The sequence below is a fragment of the Acomys russatus genome, chromosome 19, assembly GCF_903995435.1.
Source record: "Acomys russatus chromosome 19, mAcoRus1.1, whole genome shotgun sequence".
Lineage (NCBI taxonomy): Eukaryota > Metazoa > Chordata > Mammalia > Rodentia > Muridae > Acomys > Acomys russatus.
The window spans coordinates 8,598,027-8,620,556 of NC_067155.1; positions in this window are offsets into that span (position 1 = coordinate 8,598,027).

Consider the following 22,530-nt stretch of genomic DNA (forward strand, 5'->3'; position numbering starts at 1 on the left):
GTAGGGGAGTTCTTAGCTTTAGCGAGTATCAGAGGCTTCCCCCTAGAATGAGTCTTCGGGTGTCTGTTGAGATGTGGCATGAGAGCTGTGCCATGTTGTTGCACTGTGTACATCTAAAGGACCTCTTTGAGGTACAGACCACCTTGTGTCTTTTGAGACCTACTTGGCCGTTAAAGAATCTTTTGCCAAGTTTGCACGTAATGTGGTCCCCCTCGGCTGGGGGAAGGGGGCTGGTGCTGACTCGACAGCAGAACATTCCTGAAGGTCATTTCCTGGAGGGATGCCAAAATCAGAGCCGTTTGCAAGGCTTGTTTCCTTGAGCGAAGGTTCTCAGGGTTACTCACTGCGATAGGGCTCACTGAAAACTGGCTGTTCCTGATTTCACTGGTGCAATTCCGATGTGTCACCGGAGGAGTCCCCAACACAAACACGTCAGAAGGTGCCCATGGCAAACGGTCCATCCCTGCCCTATGGGTGGTTCCTCTGAGGAGGAAGCTCTGCCCTGGGGCTGGCCTTCCATTTTGGATCTCCTCTCAGGACCTAGAAATAATATGAAAGTCCGTCTAGTCCTTTTGCTCATAAAGATAAAGTATTATAGCGGAAATAGGCAAAAATAAGTGATGGACATGATCCTATGGAAGGTTCAGATCTGGAAGTGAAACTGGGGGTGGGGCTCAGAAAAGGATAGAAGGGAGAATTAACAAGAAAAGTTGAGGAAATGCGAAGGGGGTGCGAGGGAGAAGGGAGAGAGGGGGAGAGAGCGTGTGTGCGTGCATATTAAGTGGACTTTGTGGGAGTGAAGAGGGGAATGGAGGAAGTCCTGACAAGAAGTCTCATCAGCAATCTGTGGTGTTTAGAAAAACTAACAGTCACGGGCAGAAAAGGTTCCACTTCCCAGACAATTCCAGAAATTTCCATGGCAGGTGGTTTTCAGAATCTTCAAGCTGCGCCTCTCCTCGCAAAGGAACGCACAAACTGTGGCGTTTAGGAGAATCCTTTTGAGAACACCGGTTACCCTGGCTCTCCAGGACCACTAAGGAGATGCTAGCATAAAGATACTGATCACCTCTTGCTCAGAACAGAGCAAAAGGATTCTAGCTCTTTTTGGGTACCAGCCTATCATCTAATTCGATCTACACTCTCTAACAACTGATTTCACCCCACTCGGCACCATATACCTATTTCAGGAACAGCAGTATGACGCAACCAGATGATCCCTGTACATCTGGAAAAAGGGACTCTGTTCAAACTAGAACGACTGCGGGAGCAGAGACGGGGGAGCTAATCTCAGAGAAACATGAGGAGAGAGGACGGCAGCTAGATGTAGGGAGGAAGTAAAAAAAGGGGGGGGGGTGTCAGGATTAGAAGGTGGCCTGGGCAAAGAAACAGACCGTGGAAACCCACAGCTGGGGAAGCCAGAGCACAAAGCTTTAGTTGAACGTCCATGGTGATGAGGCTGGGAAAGGAACTCTGAGTCCGAGTAAGAAGAATTGAGGTGTTTTCCTATGTATTCAGGCTTCATGAAAGCCATTGGATCCTCTAGATGGTAAAGGAGCCAAGGAGGTCAAGCATGAGAACGTGGTGAAGAAGGGACTGCATCTAACTCAGTACGCAGGCAGAGGAGAGTGGGACCATCAGAGCTGGACTATAGCCTCGGGAAGGAGGAGTCCAGCGCAGAGCACCATCAGAAGAACTGGCCCCATCAGGGGGCATTAGTTAGGTCTGCGAGAAAACGAACTCTGGAGGCAACCCAGACCTTAGGACTCCTTTGTCCTGCACCAGCAGCACATCCATTACTTCCAGAATGTTCTGCCAGTTCTACTTTCACAGAATACCTCAAACTGAACTATAGTACCAGCCAAGGACAATACGTGCAGTAAACTTCGAACCCCATACCCAGATCTAGCCAATGGACAGGACATTCTTCACAGTTGAGTGGAGAGTGGGGTCTGACTTCCACACGAACTCTGGTGCCCCATATTTGACCACATCTCCGGGATGGGGAGGCCTGGTGGCACTCAGAGGAAGGATAGCAGGCTACCAAGAAGAGACTTGATATGCTATAAGCATATATAGAGGGAGGAGGACCCCCTCAGTCATATTCATAGGGGAGGGGAATAAGGGGAAAATGGGAGGGAGGGAGGAATGGGAGGATACAAGGGGTAGGATAACAATTGAGATGTAATATGAATAAGCTAATAAAAAATATTTTTAAAAATCACAATGTGTATATGGAGAAAAACATGTCAATAAGCAACTATGGAGTGTATATTTTATTTAGCTGAAAACATTCATTTGATAAATTTGGATTCTTTAAAAAAAAAAAGGATACCTCAAACTGACCACTCTTCCAACAGAGTACCAGCCATGAGCCCAATGGTCCGTCTCAGGACATTATTAAAGTAACTTTCATTCAACTGACTTAACTGTCATCTCGGAGGCTTACTGTTTCTGTCTGCTAACCTAGGCCTAGTCTTGGAAGCTTCTAGCCTCTGTATAATCTAATCTAGGTCTAGAATGTTTTCAGCCTCTGAGACCTCCTGCTGAATTAGCTCACTCTTTCTAGTTCTTTCTGAACTCTGGCTCACTGGTTCAACTTGGCCGTTTTGGCTCAAACTCCTCTCTAAGCTGACTAATCCAAAACTGGCCTCTCTCAGCTTCTAATTGAATTAGTCTACTTAGCCTCAAACTAACTCTAGCAATGTGTTCCACCCATCTGGCTCGATCGTCTTCACCTGTGTCTAGTTTGCTCTCTCTTCAACTTGTCTCTGTAAAACTCTACCAGTAAAAATGTCTCCTCCCTACCTCCCTCCCCGCCCCCCCCCCCCCCCCCCCGTGTGCTGCTCTCCTAAGTCCTCTTTCTCCTGTCTCTTCTGGAGTTGGAATTCGGCATATCCTATCTCTGATTCATTCTGTCAAGTCTTCCTCTGATTCATCACTTTGTATGCCTCTCAATTAGGACATAACTTTCAAACACGGGTGCTTCCTTCTAAAAGCTAACTTTACCTCCACTGTTTGCAATTAGTGGCAGAAGGATTACAGTTGTGTGGCACATCTGCATTCCAGCAGGATCACATAAACCTAGGTCTTCAGATGTGATCCCTTGGCACTGCAGCCATGTTTCTGGGTTAAAATTCCTCTACAGGACACAGCTGACACTGACTTTGGGCTCACAACTCGCCTGGCTCAGGGACCTGAGTGGTAAGATTAGAGATGTGCCACCATGCTCAGTGCAGATGGGTCTTCCTAGCAAAGATTGGTGGCACAAGAGGATTCCCTGCCATAGTCACAATGGTCTGCCTATTGCTTTTGCTAACACAGCAGCTACGAGCCAGATGTGGCCATCAGATACTTCAAAGGCGTGACCAGAGAACTAAATGTTAAAAGTTCTATGTAGTTTAAGCTCAGGGTGACTAATGATACCCAAGCTGCACAGCACAGTTCTACAGTGTCTACACTATATCTCATTCCCCTGCTCACAGCTGTTGAGGGAAAGGGGGAAGTAAGGGAGGGAAGAGGAAGTGAAGGAAAGAGAAGAAGAGCACGCCAGGAAGGGAAGAGAGCAATCTTTGGAAGCCCACAAATCTGAGAAGCGGAACGAAGAAAAATGAGAAAAGGGCATTACACTAAGGCTTGGAGATGATCCCTGTTGATGAAGTAAAGCTAATAGCTCCAGCCACCAAGAGAAAGGCATAATGAATAGTAAGGTTGCAAGTATGGAGGAGACAGAGACTGTACTGCCTGGGGCTGGACAGGAGAAGCTCTCATGCTGCAGAAAGAGATGGGCTGCAGAAAGAACAGAGGGCAAGAACCAGGCTGACTGGGATTCCAGTGAGAGCAGTGCAAGCCCTTCTGTTGACACAGGTGGGCTCTGACTGATGCTGTCTGACCAGCCTCCCATGAACCTTCTCCTGCCCAGCTAGCTGTGGGTGCTGCCTCCTGTGCCTCCCATACTCTTATGCTCTACCCCGCTACTCACTTCTCCACACTGCTGCATTGCTGTTTCCCTCTGTTGCTTGCGGTGCCTCTTTTTCCAGGTGTGGTAATCAGGCCAGGTTTATAACTTGGAAGTTCAGCAGCTCCCCAAAGTCTGGGCCCTGGAGACGTTTGGGTAACAGAAAAGGTGCACAGACGCTCACAGGAGTGAAATGAAGCCTGTTTCCAGGCTGCAAAGCAGCTTTTAGTTACTTTATACCCTACACACCCTCCCCACAGCAGACACCTCCTGTACAGCCTTACACACCCTCCCTCCCCACAGCAGACACATCCTGTACAACCTTACACACCCTCCCTCCCCACAGCAGACACCTCCTGTACAGCCTTACACACCCTCCCCACAGCAGACACCTCCTGTACAGCCTTACACGCCCTCCCCACAGCAGACACCTCCTGTACAGCCTTACACACCCTCCCCACAGCAGACACCTCCTGTACAGTTTTACATGCCCTCCCCACAGCAGACACCTCCTGTACAGCCTTACACACCCTCCCCACAGCAGACACCTCCTGTACAGCCTTACACGCCCTCCCCACAGCAGACACCTCCTGTACAGCCTTACACACCCTCCCCACAGCAGACACCTCCTGTACAGTTTTACACACCCTCCCCACAGCAGACACCTCCTGTACAGCCTTACACACCCTCCCCACAGCAGACACCTCCTGTACAGCCTTACACGCCCTCCCCACAGCAGACACCTCCTGTACAGCCTTACACACCCTCCCCACAGCAGACACCTCCTGTACAGTTTTACACACCCTCCCCACAGCAGATACCTCCTGTACAGCCTTACACACCCTCCCCACAGAAGACACCTCCTGGAGAGCCTTACACACCCTCCCCACAGCAGACACCTCCTGTACAACCTTACACACCCTCCCTCCCCACAGAAGATACCTCCTGTACAGCCTTACACACCCTCCCCACAGCAATGCCTCCTGTATAGCCTTACACACCCTCACACACACACACACACATAGCAGACACCTCCTGTGCAGTCTTAGGCTCCAACAATAAAAAAAATTATTTGGGGATGGGAGGCTGGAGTGATGGCTCAGTGACTAAGAGCCTATAGTACTCATCTGGAGGACATGACTTTGGATCCCAGCACCCACACTGGCAACTCACAACCGTGTGTAACACCAGTTCCAGGGGCCTAGTACCTCTGACCTCTGTGGGGACCAGCACTTATGTGCACGCACCCACCCCACATACATACACAAAAAGAGAAAGAAACATCTATTTCCGTATGCCAGTAGTGACAAGGCTGAGAAACTATTTCTGCATAGAAACTGAAAAGGAGGACAGAGTGGTGTGCTGAGCCCCACACACCCACTTGGACAGTCCCATGGAGTCAAAGCCAACATCAGAGATCTTTTTCTTCCTGTGGAAAAACCCCATACTTTCCCATCCTTTGTTCCCTTTCTCCAGTCCCAACCAATCTGTGCATCACCTAGCTATGGGCTTGCTTATCATTTGTTTCCTCCCACTTAGACACACCACTCAACAGAACAGGAGTCCGCATTTAGCTTGGATCCCTACCGCTACACCAAGACCCAGAACGGTGTGACTTCACTGACAGGACAACGAATGGCATCACATTGTTGGTATCTGTGGTGGCTGGAATAGGTCTGGCGCGCATAAAGACTCACGTGCTTGAAAGCGTGGACCCAGGGAGTGGCACTGTTAGGAGGCGTGGCCTTGTTGTAGATAGTGCGTGACCAATGAGGTGGGCTCTGAGGTCATATACGCTCCAGCCATACCCAGTGTGACACACAGTCTCCTTCCGCTGCCTGAGGAACAAGATGCAGAGCTCTCAGATCCTCCAGCACCATGTCTGCTTGCACACTGTCATGTCCTGCCATGATGCTAACAGACTAAACTTCTGAGACCCTGAGCCAGGCCAGATTAAAAGTTTTCCTTTGTAAGAGTCGCTGTGGTCACGGTGTCTCTTCACAGCAATGAAACCCTAAAACAGCCTATGTCAGTGATATCTGGAGCAGAATTAAGTATTTATTTAATTTTTTTTTCCCTATAAATCAGTGTGCTGGATAGTTTTATGTTAACTTGACACAAGCTGAGTTCACCTGCAAGGAGAGACCCTCAATGAAGAATACGCCTCCATGAGATCGGGGCTGCAAGCAAGCCTGCAGGAACATTTTCTTAACTAGTGATTGATGGGGGAGGGCCCGGCCCACTGTGGGTAGTGCCATGCTCCTGGGTTCTATATGGAAACAGGCTGAGCAAGCTGTGGAGAGCAAGCCAGTGAGCAGGGCCCCTCTGTGGGCTCCGCATCAGCTTCTGCCTCCAGGCTCCTGCCCTGTTGGCGCTCCTGTCCTGACTTCCTCCAGTGGTGGGCCGCAATATGAAGTGTGAGGCAAATAGTCACTTTCCCCCCTAAGTTGCTTCCATCGTGGTGTTTTGTCACAGTGACAGTAACCCTAAGTACGACCATCAGTTTCCAACTCACATACGTGCATCTTCCACGGAAGCATTATGTCAACCCTATTATAGGAAAAAGGACGTGTAGCAACCTACACAGCAGGTTCCTCTGAGCTGCACTGAGGCGGCTGAACTTGTCCTCCTACTAGCCACAGGCTTGAAAGTCACCAGGTCCCCAAACACCAGAAAACAATCTTAAGTGATTGAAGTAGAAGCAGGGGAAGAGCCCAAGGTGAAATAATGGCAGGTAGTCGCTGCAGGAGGCTGAGAAGGCTGAGTGAAGCCGGAAGGGCAGGCTCACACCCCGACTGAGTGCCCTTCTGCCTGCTCACACCAAGTCCATTCTCCCACGTGGAAAAAGGGGCACAGAGCTCAGACTCAAGGCTAGTTCTGAATAAAATGGGACGTTCGATAATCCAGGGTGGGGAGAAAAGAAGAAAAAAGAAAGAAAACTGCAACACTGACAAGTAAGGCAAAGAAGAGAAGAGGAGTTGACAGGGAAAAGGCTGGCCACTAACCTGTTTTCAGACAGATTCAATTTTTTAAAAATTTTATTTATTAGGTATACAGTATGCATCCGATCACACTATAGATGGTTGTGAGCCATCATGTGGTGCTGGAAATTGAACTCAGGACCTCTGCAGGAGCAGACAGTGCTCTTAACCTCTGAGCCATCTCTTCAGCCTCCAACAGACTCAATTTAAATGAGCATGTGTGCTGCATAGAGAACCAGGAAAGATCCCAGAGCCCTGACAAAAGACAGCTTAACTCACCTCGGGGGGCCCAGGAGAGGGCAGACTAACTCCATTGCATCCTGCCTCTGCTGGCCGCAGGTTTCCCGTTTCCTGCAAGGGCAGAGTCCTGAGCAGGCAGGCCTAAAAGAGAAGAATTCATAGCACCGAGTCTTTTCTGGGCACTGCCACGCCTGTCACCATCGTATCACCCTGTCCTACTGTGGAAGTCAGCAGTAACCCTGGGCTTCCCCTGATAAAGGGAAAAGATCATAGAAACCATTTCTGTTCTCAGTGAAGTAAAGGCCTGTTTCTTTCTTTCTTTCTTTTCTTTTTTTCTTTTTTTTCGAGACAGGGTTTCTCTGTGTAGCCTTGGCTGTCCCGGACTCGCTTTGTAGACCAGCCTGGCCTCGAACTCACAGTGATCCTCCTGCCTCTACCTCCCGAGTGCTGGGATTAAAGGCATGCGCCACCACCGCAGGGCTCAAAGGCTCATTTCTTAAACCCACCCACAGGCCTCCTGCTGCTTTCTAAATAGAGTGGGAGTTCTCTGTATCAGTGCTTTCTGATCTGTCAATCAAAATAAGCAGGGAGGGGCCTGGAGAGGTGGCTCAGCCCTTAAGGGAGGTCAGTGCTCTGAAACAAGGACCTGGGGGTTGGTGCCCAGCACTCACATGGCAGCTCACAACTATCTATAATTCCAGTTCCAGAGGCCCAACACATATTTCTGACCTCCACAGGCATGCATGTGAGACACCTACATATATTGAAACAAGCATACAGAAACACACACACACACACACACACACACTTGCTTCTGCAAACACGCACATGCCTTACTCCTAGGCTCCTCCTGTCACAGCAGACAACACACACCCATGTACATAGGAGCAATACTAACTGGGTTCAGTGGGTCAAAAGCAAACGAATAAATAATGATTTAAAAAACCAACAACACAGGGCTGGAGAGATGGCTCAGAGGTTAAGGGCACTGGCTGCTCTTCCAAAGGTCCTGAGTTCAATTCCCAGCAACCACATGGTGGCTCAGAACCACCTATAATGAGATCTGGTGAACTCTTCTGGCAGGCAGGCAGAACAACAAAAACAAAAAAACAAAAAACCGTGAAGTTGGAAAGGAGACGTGATGGGGGAGTGTTAGAGGGGCTGTGATATGGATGCAATCAAGATACACTGAATACGTGTATGAAAGTTCCAGAGAATAAATAAATATAAACAGGTATATACACCAGTGAAGTAACCACAGTATATAGTCCAGGCATTGTTAATAACGCTGACCTATGCAATATACTCATATCCATTTTAAATTCATCCATTTATATTTATAAACATAATTAAGGCCTGCGAGTTTACTGTGAAACCCCCCTCCCCCCCCCCGCCAGTTTCACTATTCCCAGTGAGGCACATCCAACATACAGCCCACAGCTTTGGAGGGGCTGAGGTTGGCTATGGATGCAACTCAAGACAGAAGAACTGTAAGCGAACCGGGAACTTCCGATAGCGTTTTTAAATTTTTGAAATAATTCTATCACATGGCTCTGGACCATGATAGTTTGTCATGTCTCCGTGTCAAAAGGTGAAGCATGATAGCCAGGCGTGGTGGCGCACGCCTTTAATCCCAGCACTCGGGAGGCAGAGGCAGGCGGATCGCTGTGAGTTCGAGGCCAGCCTGGTCTACAAAGTGAGTCCAGGATGGCCAAGGCTACACAGAGAAACCCTGTCTCAAAAAACCAAAAAACCAAAAAAAAAAAAAGGTGAAGCATGAATGAATCCAGCCACACATGCTCTCCTTGCCATGAACCCCATCCTCCTTCTTGAAACAGCTCTGATTCTGGATTTCTTTTTCCTTTTGGTTGATTTGTAATATAATACACACTGTTCTCTTGGTATATAGGTAGTATATGCTTAATATATTCTGCTTGGCATTATTTTTATTCAAAGCACTAGGGGCTTTCTTCCTTACTTTTGAAGATCCTGCCTTAGTTCCAACCTAAACACTTGAATTCCAGAAACTTCTCAGTGATGCCCACTCACCTGAAGGGAAGCATTCACAGCCTCTGGGGCTTCTTGTGTGGATGGGGTCTAGATTCTCTCCTTGACCACGCTGATGAAAGAAGTCGGCATTCGTCCTGATCCAAAACACAATCCTGCATGTAGTATCTGCGCAGCTTGGCCTTGACAGGATGGAGATACTGGGACACAAGGGGTGGAGTTATATAAGACAAAAGGCTACGAAGAGCACATGACCTGCAGCTAACACAGAAGGCTTACAAATGCCATATGCCTGGAATTGCACAAAACGGTGGAGGTGGTCTCAAGCAAAGGAAAGTAGCTCATTCCGCATAAAATCTCTAAAAAGACATTCACAGAGAGCAGGGCCCACACAGCAGTATTGTCTCCGAGCTGGAAACACAGCAGAAGCACAGTAGAAAATGGCACCGAAAGGGGGAAAGACTGGCATTTCAAAGCTGCAGCGAACTCCCTTGACAAGAAAACATTTTTTATTTTTCATTTTAAAGACACAAGGGAAAGTGCTGGGTTTGCACACAGCTTTGCCAGTGGGATGGTTTTTGAGGCACGCGCGAAGCCATGGTTGGGCTCAGTGGGCTCAACACTGCGCAAACAACACACGGTAGATGGACACCTGTAATCCCAGTACTCAGGTGGAGGCAGGAGGATGCTGAGTTTAAGGGCATCAGGCTCTGCTACAGAGAAACTCTAATCATAAGTGAGAAAACGGGCATCTTGCTATTAAAACAGAGAAAAGAGGCTCAAGCCCTCTCATGTGATACGAGTCCACTTGCATTAAAAACAAAACAAAACAAAAAAACTAAAATTTGAGAAGTAATGGTTAAGTACGGACAGGACTTACGGAGGGAGGTCTGGGTGAAGGAGGAAAGACACTGAGAAAGGGACTGAGGTACAGAGGGACGATGGGTAGGGTGAGCAAGAGTGAGTGGGCAGTAGGGTAGGGGCAGAAGGCCAGAAGGGCAGAGCTGGTGAGGGACAATGAATGCAGTGAGATTGAGGTACAAGAAGAGGAAAATGGATGAGAGAGGGAGAACGTGTAGCAGAGATGCATGTGCATGCCTAAGTAAGGTGTGAAGCTGAGGAGGAGGAAGAGGAGGCAGAGGAAGAGGAGGAGGAAGAGGAGGAAGAGGAGGAAGAAGAGGAGGGGGAGGAAGAGGAGGAAGAGGAGGAAGAGGAGGAGGAAGAGGAGGAGGAGGAGGAGAAGGAAGAGGAGGAGAAGGAAGAGGAGGAAGAGGAAGAGGGGGAGAAGGGAGGAAGAGGAAGAGGAGGAAGAGGAAGAGGGGGGAGGAAGAGGGGGGAGGAAGAGGAAGAGGAGGAAGAGGAGGAAGAGGAGGAGGAAGAGGAGAAGGAGGAGGAGAGGAGGAGGACAAGGAAGAGGAGGAGCAGGAAGAGGAAGAGTGGAGGAGGAAGAGGAGGAGAGGAGGAGGACAAGGAGGAGGAAGAAGAGGAGGAAGAGGAGGAGGAAGGGTGGAGGAGGTAGAGGAAGAAGAGGAGGAGAAGTAGGAGGAGGAGGAGGAGGAGGAGGAGGGGTTGAAAGAGGACCTGTAGATAAGGAGGAGGGAGGGGGAGAGAGGGAGAGAGGAGGGGGTGGGGGAGTGGAGGGGCAGGGCTGAGGAGAGGAGGGACAACATGGAGATTGTGTGAGGGGAATCCCACAAAAGGCCAAGTTCTAGGGCTTGGGAAGGCTGTGGACCCGAAGCGGGCGAGCATGGGGAGGGAAACGGCGGTACTACACAGGCCAGCTTTCCTGGGTTCCTTAGCTTGGCCTTGCCGCGACTCTTCAAAGCCAGCCAGCAACCTCGGGCCCTTCCCTAGCCGTCTGTCCAACTCTTAGTTCACTACGCAGTCATTTTTTTTCCACAGCAAGCCCACCAAAGCCCACCACGGCATAACCCGCTACAGGGCCCCGCGCTGTCTGTGTTTGTTGCCTCCCTCAACCTTGTGTCTCCTACTGGCCCATTGTCTCCATCTTACCGGACACTAGAACTTGCAGCTCAGCAAAGACGCAAACGCTCACCTAGCTCGTCGAAGTTTCTAGGTTGACTGAATCCCTACGCTCTTTGTGCTCAAAAGCTCCAGTAGGGCGCATGTCCAGCGCGAGTTCACGCATGCGCACTTGGGCATCTACCGTCTAGGATAGGGGAAATTCCAGTTCCTGGGAGTGGGTGGAGCCCCGGAGTGTCACATGGTGTGTGGGAGTTTATGGGGCAGGTGACAAGGTAGGCATCCCAGAGGCATTACCAGTTTAGGCAACTGTCTGTGCCTTTCAAATTAATGCCTCGTTAATGCATAATTTCAAAATTTTGAAAATTAAGTTAACAGTGGAATGGTCTTTGCATCACACCCCCACACTATGACACAGGTGACCATTCAGATGCCTTTGAAATAATCTTCCAGGGTACGTCCTTCCTTACAGGAACCTGGAAGAAAATAAAAAATCTCAACAGTTTTACAGGTCAGGCAACGAAACAACGTATCACTGTCTCCCAGTAGCTTTTACTGTCTGCTGCACCCTTTGGGTCATGGATGTGTATTTTCAGAAAACGAAATTCCGCTTCTGTTGGCATCATCCACTGTTCACATAGGTCTGTGTGAATCTGTGACTTTTAGATGTCAGAGGCAGGGCCAACCCTCCACCGTTGAATTATGCTAACCCAGCACTTCCTGAAACTTGCATCCTGTGAACGTCTGTGATGTTGCGTCACAGACTGGCAGAGCGAGCGAAGAATTCACTGGGCTGGGAGGTGGCTCTAAGGGAAAGGAGCTTGTAGCCTGGCTCGACGATTCTGGACCCACACGGTGGAAGGGGAGAACTGATGCCCTCAAGCTGTTCTGCCTCCACATGTGCCCTGTTGCATACACATACAATAAATTAATTATTCTTTTTTTTTTAAGAGAATGAATAGCCCATTCTATTCACCCGTTTCTCAGTGTTTTAACTGTTCCTTGTCCGTTCCTTCCCCTTCTCCTCTTCTCTTGCCTTATGAATAATTTTGAGACTTTTAAAGATGTATTTATGTGCTTATTTATTTATTTTATATGCATCTGTGTTTTCCTGCATGCATCTCTAGGAGAGGGTGCCAGATCACCTGGAACTGGAGTTATGGACAGCTATGAGCCGCCATGTTGGGGCTCTTATCCACTGAGCCATCACTCCAGCCCCGTTTATTTTTAATTAATTAATTAATTAATTAATTTTAGGAGCTTGGTATGTATCCCAGACTGACTTCAAGTTCATTCTGTATACTTGGGCTTTGCTTTCCCCACAAACACCCTTCAAAGCTACAGTACAGGGTGTGGATTTAAGATGTGTTCTTTCAGCTCTTTATGCTTGCTTGCTTCATGAATCAACTCCCTTTTTTTCAAAAAGTCATTGCTTTCCTGACAGCATACTGTGTGATGGGGAAAACAGGCCTGCTTCAGTAACATATAAAAAGCATGGATATGTACACGTGTGGTCACAGATGCACACACTCATATGTTTATGTGCATGTATTTATGAACATGTATGTGCACATTATACAAATTAATATAATGTATAAAGCACTATTTAGTAGATATTGTATTCATAACTTAAAATACAAATAATAAATGTTTTATGATTGGACACATAGTGTGGATAGTATAGCGTGATATGTAAATGTGGCGTTAGATAATATGTTTTATGTTACATTTCATTTTCTAAGATTGATTTATTTTTATTTCATGCACATGGGTGTCTGCCTGTATGTTGTCGCTGCATCGTGTGTGTGTGTGTGTGTGTGTGAGCGCGCAGGTCTGAGAAAGCCAGAAGAAAGCAATAAATCTGCTGGAACTGCAGGGAGAGATATTTGAGAGGCACCCTGTGGGTGCTGGAGCAGCACCAAGGTCCTGTGCAAGAGCAGCAAGTGCTCTTAACTGATGAGCCATCTCCTGAGTCCCTCGTGTTCAATTTCTATTGCTGTGACATAAACTTACCACTAGGAAAAATTTATTTTGGCTCACGGTTTCCAAGGCTCCAGTCGTTTGCTCCTGGGCCAATGGCAAAGCAGAGTGTCATGGCAGGAAAGGTGTGGTGGAGCAAATCGGCTTGCTTTGCACCCGTTGGGAAACAGAAAGATACAGAGGAGGGAGGAAGCTGAGGCCTCACTACTTCCTTCAAGGCTACACCTTTAATGGCCCAACTCCCTTACACTACAAGTCAGATTCTAAAGACACCCTTGTCTCGCATGAGTGCCACAGGCTCACAGCCACAATGTCAAGCCCCATGGGCTTGAGGAAGCATTCAAACCATAACACGTTTTGGAGATATGCCTTATGTCTGTAGAGAAATATGCTTATTACTATCAGTAAGTAAATAAGTGTAGAAACATACCACACATATAAGCTTACATTATTGCCTTTGCTTCCTTCTCTTGGTTTTTATTTATTTATTTATTTATTTATTTATTTATTTATTTTATGTTTCTTTATTCTACTTGAGTTTATAATTTGTGTGTGCGTGCATGAGAGGGTGTGGGGTGCTGCGACACACTTGTGGAGATTAAAGGACAAGTTGTGGGTGTTTTCACTGTTCCTTGTCCGTTCCTTCCCCCTTCTCCTCTTCTCTTGCCTTGTGAATAATTTCGAGGCTTTTAAAGATGGATTTACGTGCTTATTTATTTATTTTATATGCATCTGTGTTTTCAGTTCTCTCCTTCCACCACATGTGTCCCACGAGTCAAACTCAGACCACTAGGCTTAGTGGCAAGTGCCTTCACCGGCTGCGCCATCTTGTTGGCCCAGTTCCTTCCTCTTTTCTCCTTCTGCATCTGAGTTTGTTATTTATTCCTCTCTCATACAGTACTTTCCCGACTGCCGCCTCCCCTCCCTCCACTCCTTCCAGTTCTCCCCCCCCATCCCCCCAACTCATCTCTCCCAGATCCATTCTCTGTTTCCTTTCAGAAAAGAGCAAGCGTCCCGCACAAACTCTCATATCAAGGCTGGACACGGCAACCCAGTAGTAGGAAAGAGTCCCGAGAGCAGGTGAGAGACTCAGACAACCCTCCCTTCTACTGTAAAGGAATTCTGCAAACACCAATTCCTTCTTTTTCTTTCCTTTTCATTCATTTCTTCCTTTTTTAAAACTTTGATTCACTTTTTTTTTTTGGTTTTGGTTTTGGTTTTTCCAGACAGGGTTTCTCTGGGTAGCCTTGGCTGTCCTGGACTCACTTTGTAGACCAGGCTGGCCTCGAACTCACAGCAATCCGCCTTCCTCTGCCTCCCAAGTGGTTTTGGTTTTGGTTTTTCCAGACAGGGTTTCTCTGGGTAGCCTTGGCTGTCCTGGACTCACTTTGTAGACCAGGCTGGCCTCGAACTCACAGAGATACGCCTGCCTCTGCCTCCCGAGTGCTGGGATTAAAGGTGTGTGCCACCACCACCCCCACCCCCACCCCCCGGCATTGATTTATCTTCTTTGGGCAAATTCTGTCTCCTTTGCTCCCACTGCCTCAGATCTTTGAATCTTGCATCACAGTGGCCATCTTCCCATTTGATATTTTTGAACTTATTTATTTCCATGTATGTCTCTCCTACCGGCATACATGTCTGGGAACCATATGCATGCAGACCATCTGTTTCCTGTTTGTAGTTGCTGGTTAAATTTAGTGATATGGTGATGACTTGCTTTATTTACTTGGGGGTTTTCTGTTGCTCAGTTGAGCTGTTTTGGCTGTAGCCAATGCTGAATGCACAGCCTTGACTTCAGAAATTCAACTGCTGTGAAAAAATATATATTACTGAGGATAAGTCCCTTGGAATAGAATCATGGAGACAAAGGGTTGGTTTTTTGCCACAGATTTCTTCTCTTTATTTCTCCTCTTAAAAAAAAAATAATAATGTTCTTCTAAGGAATCTCAGTTTGTAGCTCAGACGGGCCTGAAATTCACAGTGTAGCCCACGCTAGCTTAGAATTTAAATAATCTGCTGCTGTACCCTCAAGTGCTGGGATATGGGTGTGACTCTCCACAAGTAGCTCTCTGATCAAGGTGTCATAGCTGCCTTCCAGCAGCTAACGGCATAGAGTCCCCAGCTGTGGTGAGCCATCATGCACACTGTTCTGTTCAGTGACTTGCAATTGTATAAAAACCAAATTTGGGAAGTGATACCTAGGATCATTGTAGTTCACACATCCGTCTTTTTACGAACAAGCTGAAGACTGTTTTAAGGCTTATAAGAGGCCATCTGAAAATTAATATGTCTATTATTTTTTTATTGTGTGTGGAATATTCAGGCATGCACATGTATGTGCGTGCATGTGTGTGTGTGTGTGTGTGTGTGTGTGTGTGTGTGTGTGTGTGAGTGTGTGTGTGGGCCAGAACGGTGCACAGGGTGTCTCCCTCACTTGCTTCTCTGACTTCTTTCTTTTCAGACAGGCTGTCTCACTGAATCTGAAGCTCACTGTTGTAGTCAGAGTGACAGGCCAGTGATTTTCCCAGAATCCACCTCTCTCTACCTCTCGATTTTGAGGTTACAGACACACTCACAGGTCCCCATGTCTGTTTTTTTAATAGGTTCTGGGGATCAGAATTTAGGTCTTTGTGTCATCTCCCCAGCCTTGTTTGTTTTGTTTTTCTTGTTTGTTTGTTTGTTTTTAATTGTGTAATAGAGTCTCACCACATAGCTCTAGCTGTCCTAGAGTTTGCTATGGAGACCAGCTGCCCTCAGGCTCACAAAAATTCACATGCCTCTTCCTCCTGAGTGCTGGCATTAAGGGTGTGCACCACAATGCCTAGCTCTGAAACTGAGAGTGTTCCCACGTCTGCCCTAATTCCCGAAATAAAAGCCCCGAGATTTTATTATTTATGAATAAATGCCTAGGCCGTAAGCTTTGGCTTGTTCCTGACTACTTCAATAACTTATTTTATCCGTTTATTCTATTCTATATGCCCCACTTAGCTGGTTACCTCTCCTCAGTTTCATATGTCACTCTTCCTCAGAGTCAGGGGCAAATCTCCAGCCTCGGACTGTATCCTAGAGTTCATCTCTTTCTGCCAGAACACCCACCTCCTGTCTCCTGCCTCAGTTAATCAGATTTTTATTGGCAGGTTCTATACAGCACAGAAGGGATGGTCAATACACAGCTCCTCCCTCTGTTTTTTTAGACTGACTTTTATTTTATATGTATAGGTAATTTGCCTGTATGTAGATATATGCCCCACAGTGCACAAACAGTGCCTATGGAGCTGGAGTTGCATACAGTTGTGAGCTATCTCACGGGTGCTGGGAATCGAACTGGGTCCTCTTCAAGACTAGTTAGCAGTCTCAAATGTTAAAGATATTTTTTATAAAACTGTGTTTATTTCTCAGCTTCTCTCTTAACCTGGCTATCACACAAATTATTAACTCCCTTATGTTTGTTTAATAATAAGCTTCACAACACAATAACTGAGCAGTTACTACTGTATTCTTAACCCTCGAAGCCAATCTGGTCTCCCACCTCACCCCACCCCACCCCACCCCACCCCAGCATATATCTCAGAGATACTTGCGCTTTGTAGCTTTCGTGACCCAGCTCCTCCTCTAACTCCTCTGGCTGGCAGGAAGCCCAGGCCTATTGCTCGGTGATTGGCTGTAAGCTGCTTTTTTGGCATATCAGGGAACAATTGGAGAGCAGTGTTTATACAACGTTGAGACAGGAGATTCTCAGAACAAGGACTGCAACCAGACACGGGGGGTAAAGAAATCAGCATTTGAATTACATAATAACTTTATGCCTACATGTGTGTGTGAGTGTGTGTGTGAGTGTGTGTGTGTGTGTGTGTCTGTGTGTGTGTCTGTGTGTGTGTGAAGGTATGCCACATTGTTTTCATGCCAATGGAGCCTAGAAGAGGGCATTGGATCCTTTGCGGCTGGAGTTACAGAACACTGTGAGTCTGGTCCTGGTACTGCCTGGTACTGGTGTTGGGAACCTAATTTTGATCTTCTGTGAGGACAACAAGTACTCTTCACTACTGAGCCATCTTTCCAGCCCCAGAGGAGTTTGAACTGGTTTAACTAAGGTGGGAAGACCGACCCTGAATATGGGAGGCACCATTTCATAAGCTGGGCTCTAGCGATGAAAGAAAGAAAGAAAGAAAGAAAGAAAGAAAGAAAGAAAGAAAGAAAGAAAGGAAAGTGAGCCGAGCACTGGCAAGTTCTTTTCTCTCTGCTCTTGACTATGGATGGATGTGACTGGCTGCTTCAGGTTCCTGCCTCTTTGACTTCCTGCAGTGATGGACTCTCACCTGCAACTGTGAGCCAAATAAGCCCTCTATCCCAAAAGATGCTTTTGCCAAAGTATTATGTCAGAGTAACAGGAAAAGGAACTAAGGTAATGGCCCTCTGGGGGGAAGTCTTGCTCACTCCCTCAGTGTGAACCCCAGCTTCCTGGCTTCCTTCTAGTCTGCCTTGTTAGAATGTCCGGACATCCCCCTAGAACTGATTTAGCTGTTCCGTAGCCTATGGACACTGTTGTCTGAGTTGGGTTGGTCTTTTAGGGTTTCAACCGGCTTTGCTGGTGTCTCCCAGGAATTACTGATTTCCATTAGCCCTGGTGGCTCCACAGCACAGTTCCTCTTTTACAGGTCTCAATTAGTGCCCCATCCCTGAACACAGGCCAAAGCTTTGGATTGTCCCCTTAACCAAGTCCTTGCTGAGGCAAGTGACTTGCCCTACGTAATTTCGTGGTGCCGGTTCAGCAACCGCCCAGATGCCATGATGGAAAAGGGTAGGTAAATAAAACTGCCTCAGACAAGCCCCAGAGAACGACCCCCTTCCCCTCCCCTACTCCCCAACCCCCCCCAGCCCCCACCCCCGCTGCCACAACCACAGTTTAAGGAATTAAAACATGCCTAAGCCCAGGAAGCTCACTTTGGGCCTGCTGACTCAGGAGGCCTCCTGCGTCAGATTCGTACAGCTCTCCATTTGGTCAGAGGAGCTCCTTTTTGGAGTGGGTAGCGGCTGACGCAGAGAATCCTAACTGTTCAAAGTGCTGAGAGAAGCCACTTTGAGTGCTCAGCAATAGATGGGCCGGTTTGCATCAACCTGATCCCTGTAACTAAAAGAAGATTCTGGTGGAGATGTGTGGGAAGAATGTAGACACTAGGAGATGAGGACGGGTGCTGTGACATGACATGGCCGTGAGAAACCCCAGCGGCCATGCTCATCAATAAAATCCCTGCACCCACCTACCTTCCAACTCCCCCCAGCCCTCTCACCTCCCCCACCCCCACACACAAGGGGAAAAGGGTTAAGTGTTAAGCATGGGTGGAGGAGAGGCTTCTGGGGTGCTGTTGGCAGTTGGTGGTTACTGGCGGAGGTAGAGTCACTTTTGTTTAGGAGTATTGTTGATACTCAGTTGGGACCACTGGAAGATTGTCTGTGCCCCCAGAGGATGGCCCCACGCCCATGAGCCTATGGGCAGCACTGATTGGACTTATTGGCTTTAGAAAGAAAAAGGGATATTTAGTTGGGAGAGAGGTGTGGTGTGTGTGTGTGTGTGTGTGTGTGTGTGTGTAGGGGATGTTACAGGGAGGATTGGGGGATCGAGTAGATATGATCAAAATACCTTGTATACATATATGAAAAGCGTCTTTCAAAGCAAAAATGAAAACTATTATTTAAAAGATTGCCTCCAGTCAGAGAAAACAAACACAGAAAATAAGACGAATAGTCTATTTTTATTTATTTTTTTTTTGTACATGCATTAAAATACATATATAGCTGGGTAGGGTGGTACATGCCTTTAACCTCAGCACTTAGAAGACAGAGACAAGAGGATCTCTGTGAGTTCAGGTTGGCTTTGAACTCATAGAGACCCTGTCTCAAAAAAGAAAAAGAAAAAAAAAAAAAAAAGAAAGAAAGAAAAGAAAAATGTATTATATATGTTTTGTTGTCGAATGTTTGCTGTGTATACGTTTTCTGAGATAAATGTTCTAATGAACCATCGTATATACCTTTTGATTATAATTTGAATAATATCCAGAGATGTATTACAAATCAAAGAAGAAAACTTGTATTTTACGTTTCTTATTGCGTATATATGTAGGTGTTTGTGTGTGTGTGAGCCAGGGTGCCCATGTGGAGCTCAGGGGACAGCCTGCCTGAGCCTGTTCTCTCCTTCCATTGTGTGAAACCCTGGGATTGAACTCACACTGTCAAGCTTAGAGCTTAATAATACTCATCTTTACTGGCTTGATCATCTTGCCAGCCTATGAATATAGTATTTTTATCATGAAAAGCAAAACCAAAGCAAAAAAAAAAAAAAAAAAAACCAAACAAACAAAAAATCCAGGCAATGGTGATGAACGCCTTTAATCCCACTCAGCACTTGAGAGGCAGGGGCAGGTGGATCTCTGTGAGTTCAAGGCCAGCCTGGTCTACGCAGTAAGTTCCAGGACAGCCAGGGCTATTACACAGAGAGACCCTGCCCAAACAGAACAAAACAAAACAAAACAAAAACAACCATGCTTTGAGATAGGGTTTAAGACAGAGGACGCTGTTGCTAGCAACACTTGAATCAGGTTGCTCTCAACTGCTCTGTCACTGTCCATGCTACTGCAGAGAGATGGGCCCTATCTCTCTGGCATCTCCCTGTAGAGACCATCTTTTAAAAAAAAATTATGAAAGTGCTGTGTTCTCTTGCAGTTACTCAAGGATAAAAAAGGACCAACCAGTCCTCAGACTGCTTCCCAATTGCAGCAGCCTCGCTGAGATCTTCTTCGGGACCGATGTGGGAGAGAGATGCTCTTTGCTGTAGGTTTGAAAAGCATCCATGCATCAGGCCATCTTTCCTCATCATGGAGAATGCTCCAGTCTATTGAAAGAAGGACGATGTAAAGAAATGCCCAGGGCTCCCGAGATACGAGATGTCTTCTCTGTATAGAGTTCTTGATGCCCATCGAGGTTCACGACTGTCACAACGAACTCTTCTCACAAGGAGTCCTCGCAGGCACACGTGTGCACAATTTCCTTTGGTTGCTTTGGCTTGCGTTTCAGCTAGTGTGAGTTGGCTTCTTGTTTGCATCCAAAAGGGTCCCAGTAAACATAAAGTGTCTTTTTTCTCTCTCTTTCTCTTTCTCTCTCTCTTACGAGGGGAAGCTACCCCACATAGTCAGCCCCATTCACATACACACAACTCACAATTGTAAAACAACCACTGTAGAAGTAACAGGACACATGGAGTTGGCTCCTCGCATCACACATCTTAGTCCCACCCCTGTGATCCTTTTTGAGAGTTAGGTAGCCATATCACCAGAGATAGCTCCAACCAGAGTCCTGGGATTTCTTCATCAATGGCTTCCCTGCTCTCACCTTAATATATCCGTGTGTCCTCCAACCCTCTCAGAGCAAAAGGTAGGAAGAAAATGTTCCAAATAAGACATAAAGACAATGCAGCGATCCTAGGATCATCGCTACACCCTCACTCTCAACTCCATTGGCTGCATCTGGAACGCACAGGTTGCATCGGTTGGTGTCGTGGGGCTAGCCACCATACAGCTGTCTTCTGAGAAGTCCTTCGAGCATGGATGAGGGCATGGTAAGGAAGGCAGTGGAAGATTCCAGTCTTCTCTCACGCTGCCCTGCTACCTGCCAGAGCTTTGCAAACTGTGGACGACAAGGTTCTGCGAACCGAACAAAATCCCTTGAGAGTGTTATCACTGGCATGTTAAAAGGAGAGCAGGTGAGAGCCTACATTTAATGCTGATGGAACTTGCCTTTTGAATTTAATTTGTGCTTTTGCCATTTCCATGCACGTGTGTGTTGTGTGTGTGTGCACTCATGCCTACGTGTGTATATGCACACGTATGTGGGAGAGAGTGCAAATGGAGGTTCAGAGCCCAGAAGCACCCTCTGTCACTCTTCTGCCTTGTTTATTAAAGCAGAGTCTCTCCATCAAAACCCAGAATTGTCTGATGTGGCCAGCTTGCTCTGGAGATCCCAGCTCCTTCTGAGCCTGGAATGACAAGGGGGCAGCCACACCCACCTGACATTTGCATGGATTCTGGGGACCCGAACTTGGGTCTTCACATTCTCGTGGCAAGGTCTTTAACCACTGAACCATCTCCATGGCTCCAAAACTTGTCTTCTAATATGCAGAGACACATGGCCACACACACAGACACACCCAGTAGTCTGTAGTAGATTGCAACGCTGTAGATCTTCGACACTGAGAGAGATATGGCACAAGAGTTCCAGTAAGGCAGCTTTGGTGCCAGCCTTTGCTTTTTTTTTTTTTTTTTTCTTTTTTCTGAATCACTTCCTCCCTAATTCATTCCAGTTCATCAGCCATTCAGAGGTGGGTTAGCCAATTTCCCGTTGGCTGCAGAGTCTGTACAGCATCATAAGATGCTGGCTCTCTGTTCCAATAACTTGACGCTGTCTTCGCAAGCCCCAAAGCAACCATTGGATAGACAACAGTCCATAAACAGGTCTGTGTGGTGTGTACCAAACCTCTTTTCCAGCAGGCTGTGGCTGGATCCATCTAGGTCTGTACACTTGGTGATTTACTGAGCTCTGTCTCAGCTCCCTGCTTTCTGCTGTCAGGAGACAGTAGAAAAACAAGTGCATATATATTACATATATATATATATATATATATACGTATATGTATACTATAACATACAAGATTTTAAGGCACATTTTATGCAAATACATAATAAATCTTATCTCTTTGAAAGAGTGCAATATAAAAGTAGTAATGCAGTCTGGCTTTAAGTGCAAAATTGGAAATAGCCCATCCTTACAAAGCAGCTCAGCCAGGCACAGTGGCTCGCGCCTGCCATCCCAGCCCTGGAAAAGCTGGGGTAGGAAGATTGTCACAAGTTAGAGGCCAGTCTGGGCTACACAGAGAGACTCTGCCTCAAAAACAACAACAACAACAACAACATCATAGGTACATAATACTTATTTCATATTACTAGTAGGACTGATGAAGTGATATGGTTCACATAAAGATTTCAGCACCGTTTTTGATAGGTAGAAAGACATTGACAAGCACTCAAACGTATCAGTAATGCTGTTAGTAACCTACTGGTCATTCTGCTCAAGGCACAATGGAGGTAGGAGTCCTGTAAGTTAAAAAAAAAACAACCAATAATAAAAATAAAAATAAAGGAAAGGAGATAGATACTCTTAAAGAAAAGCCTTAGCTTTCTCAATAGGAAATTTGGTACAAAGCAGTTCTTATCTCATTGGAGTCTGATGAGAATTAGCTCTGCTAATCTACACACAGAGTCCAGCACCACACTCGACCAGTTGAATGTGACCAACAGATGCTCACAGTTATCAGGGATGTTCGTAGGAACCCAT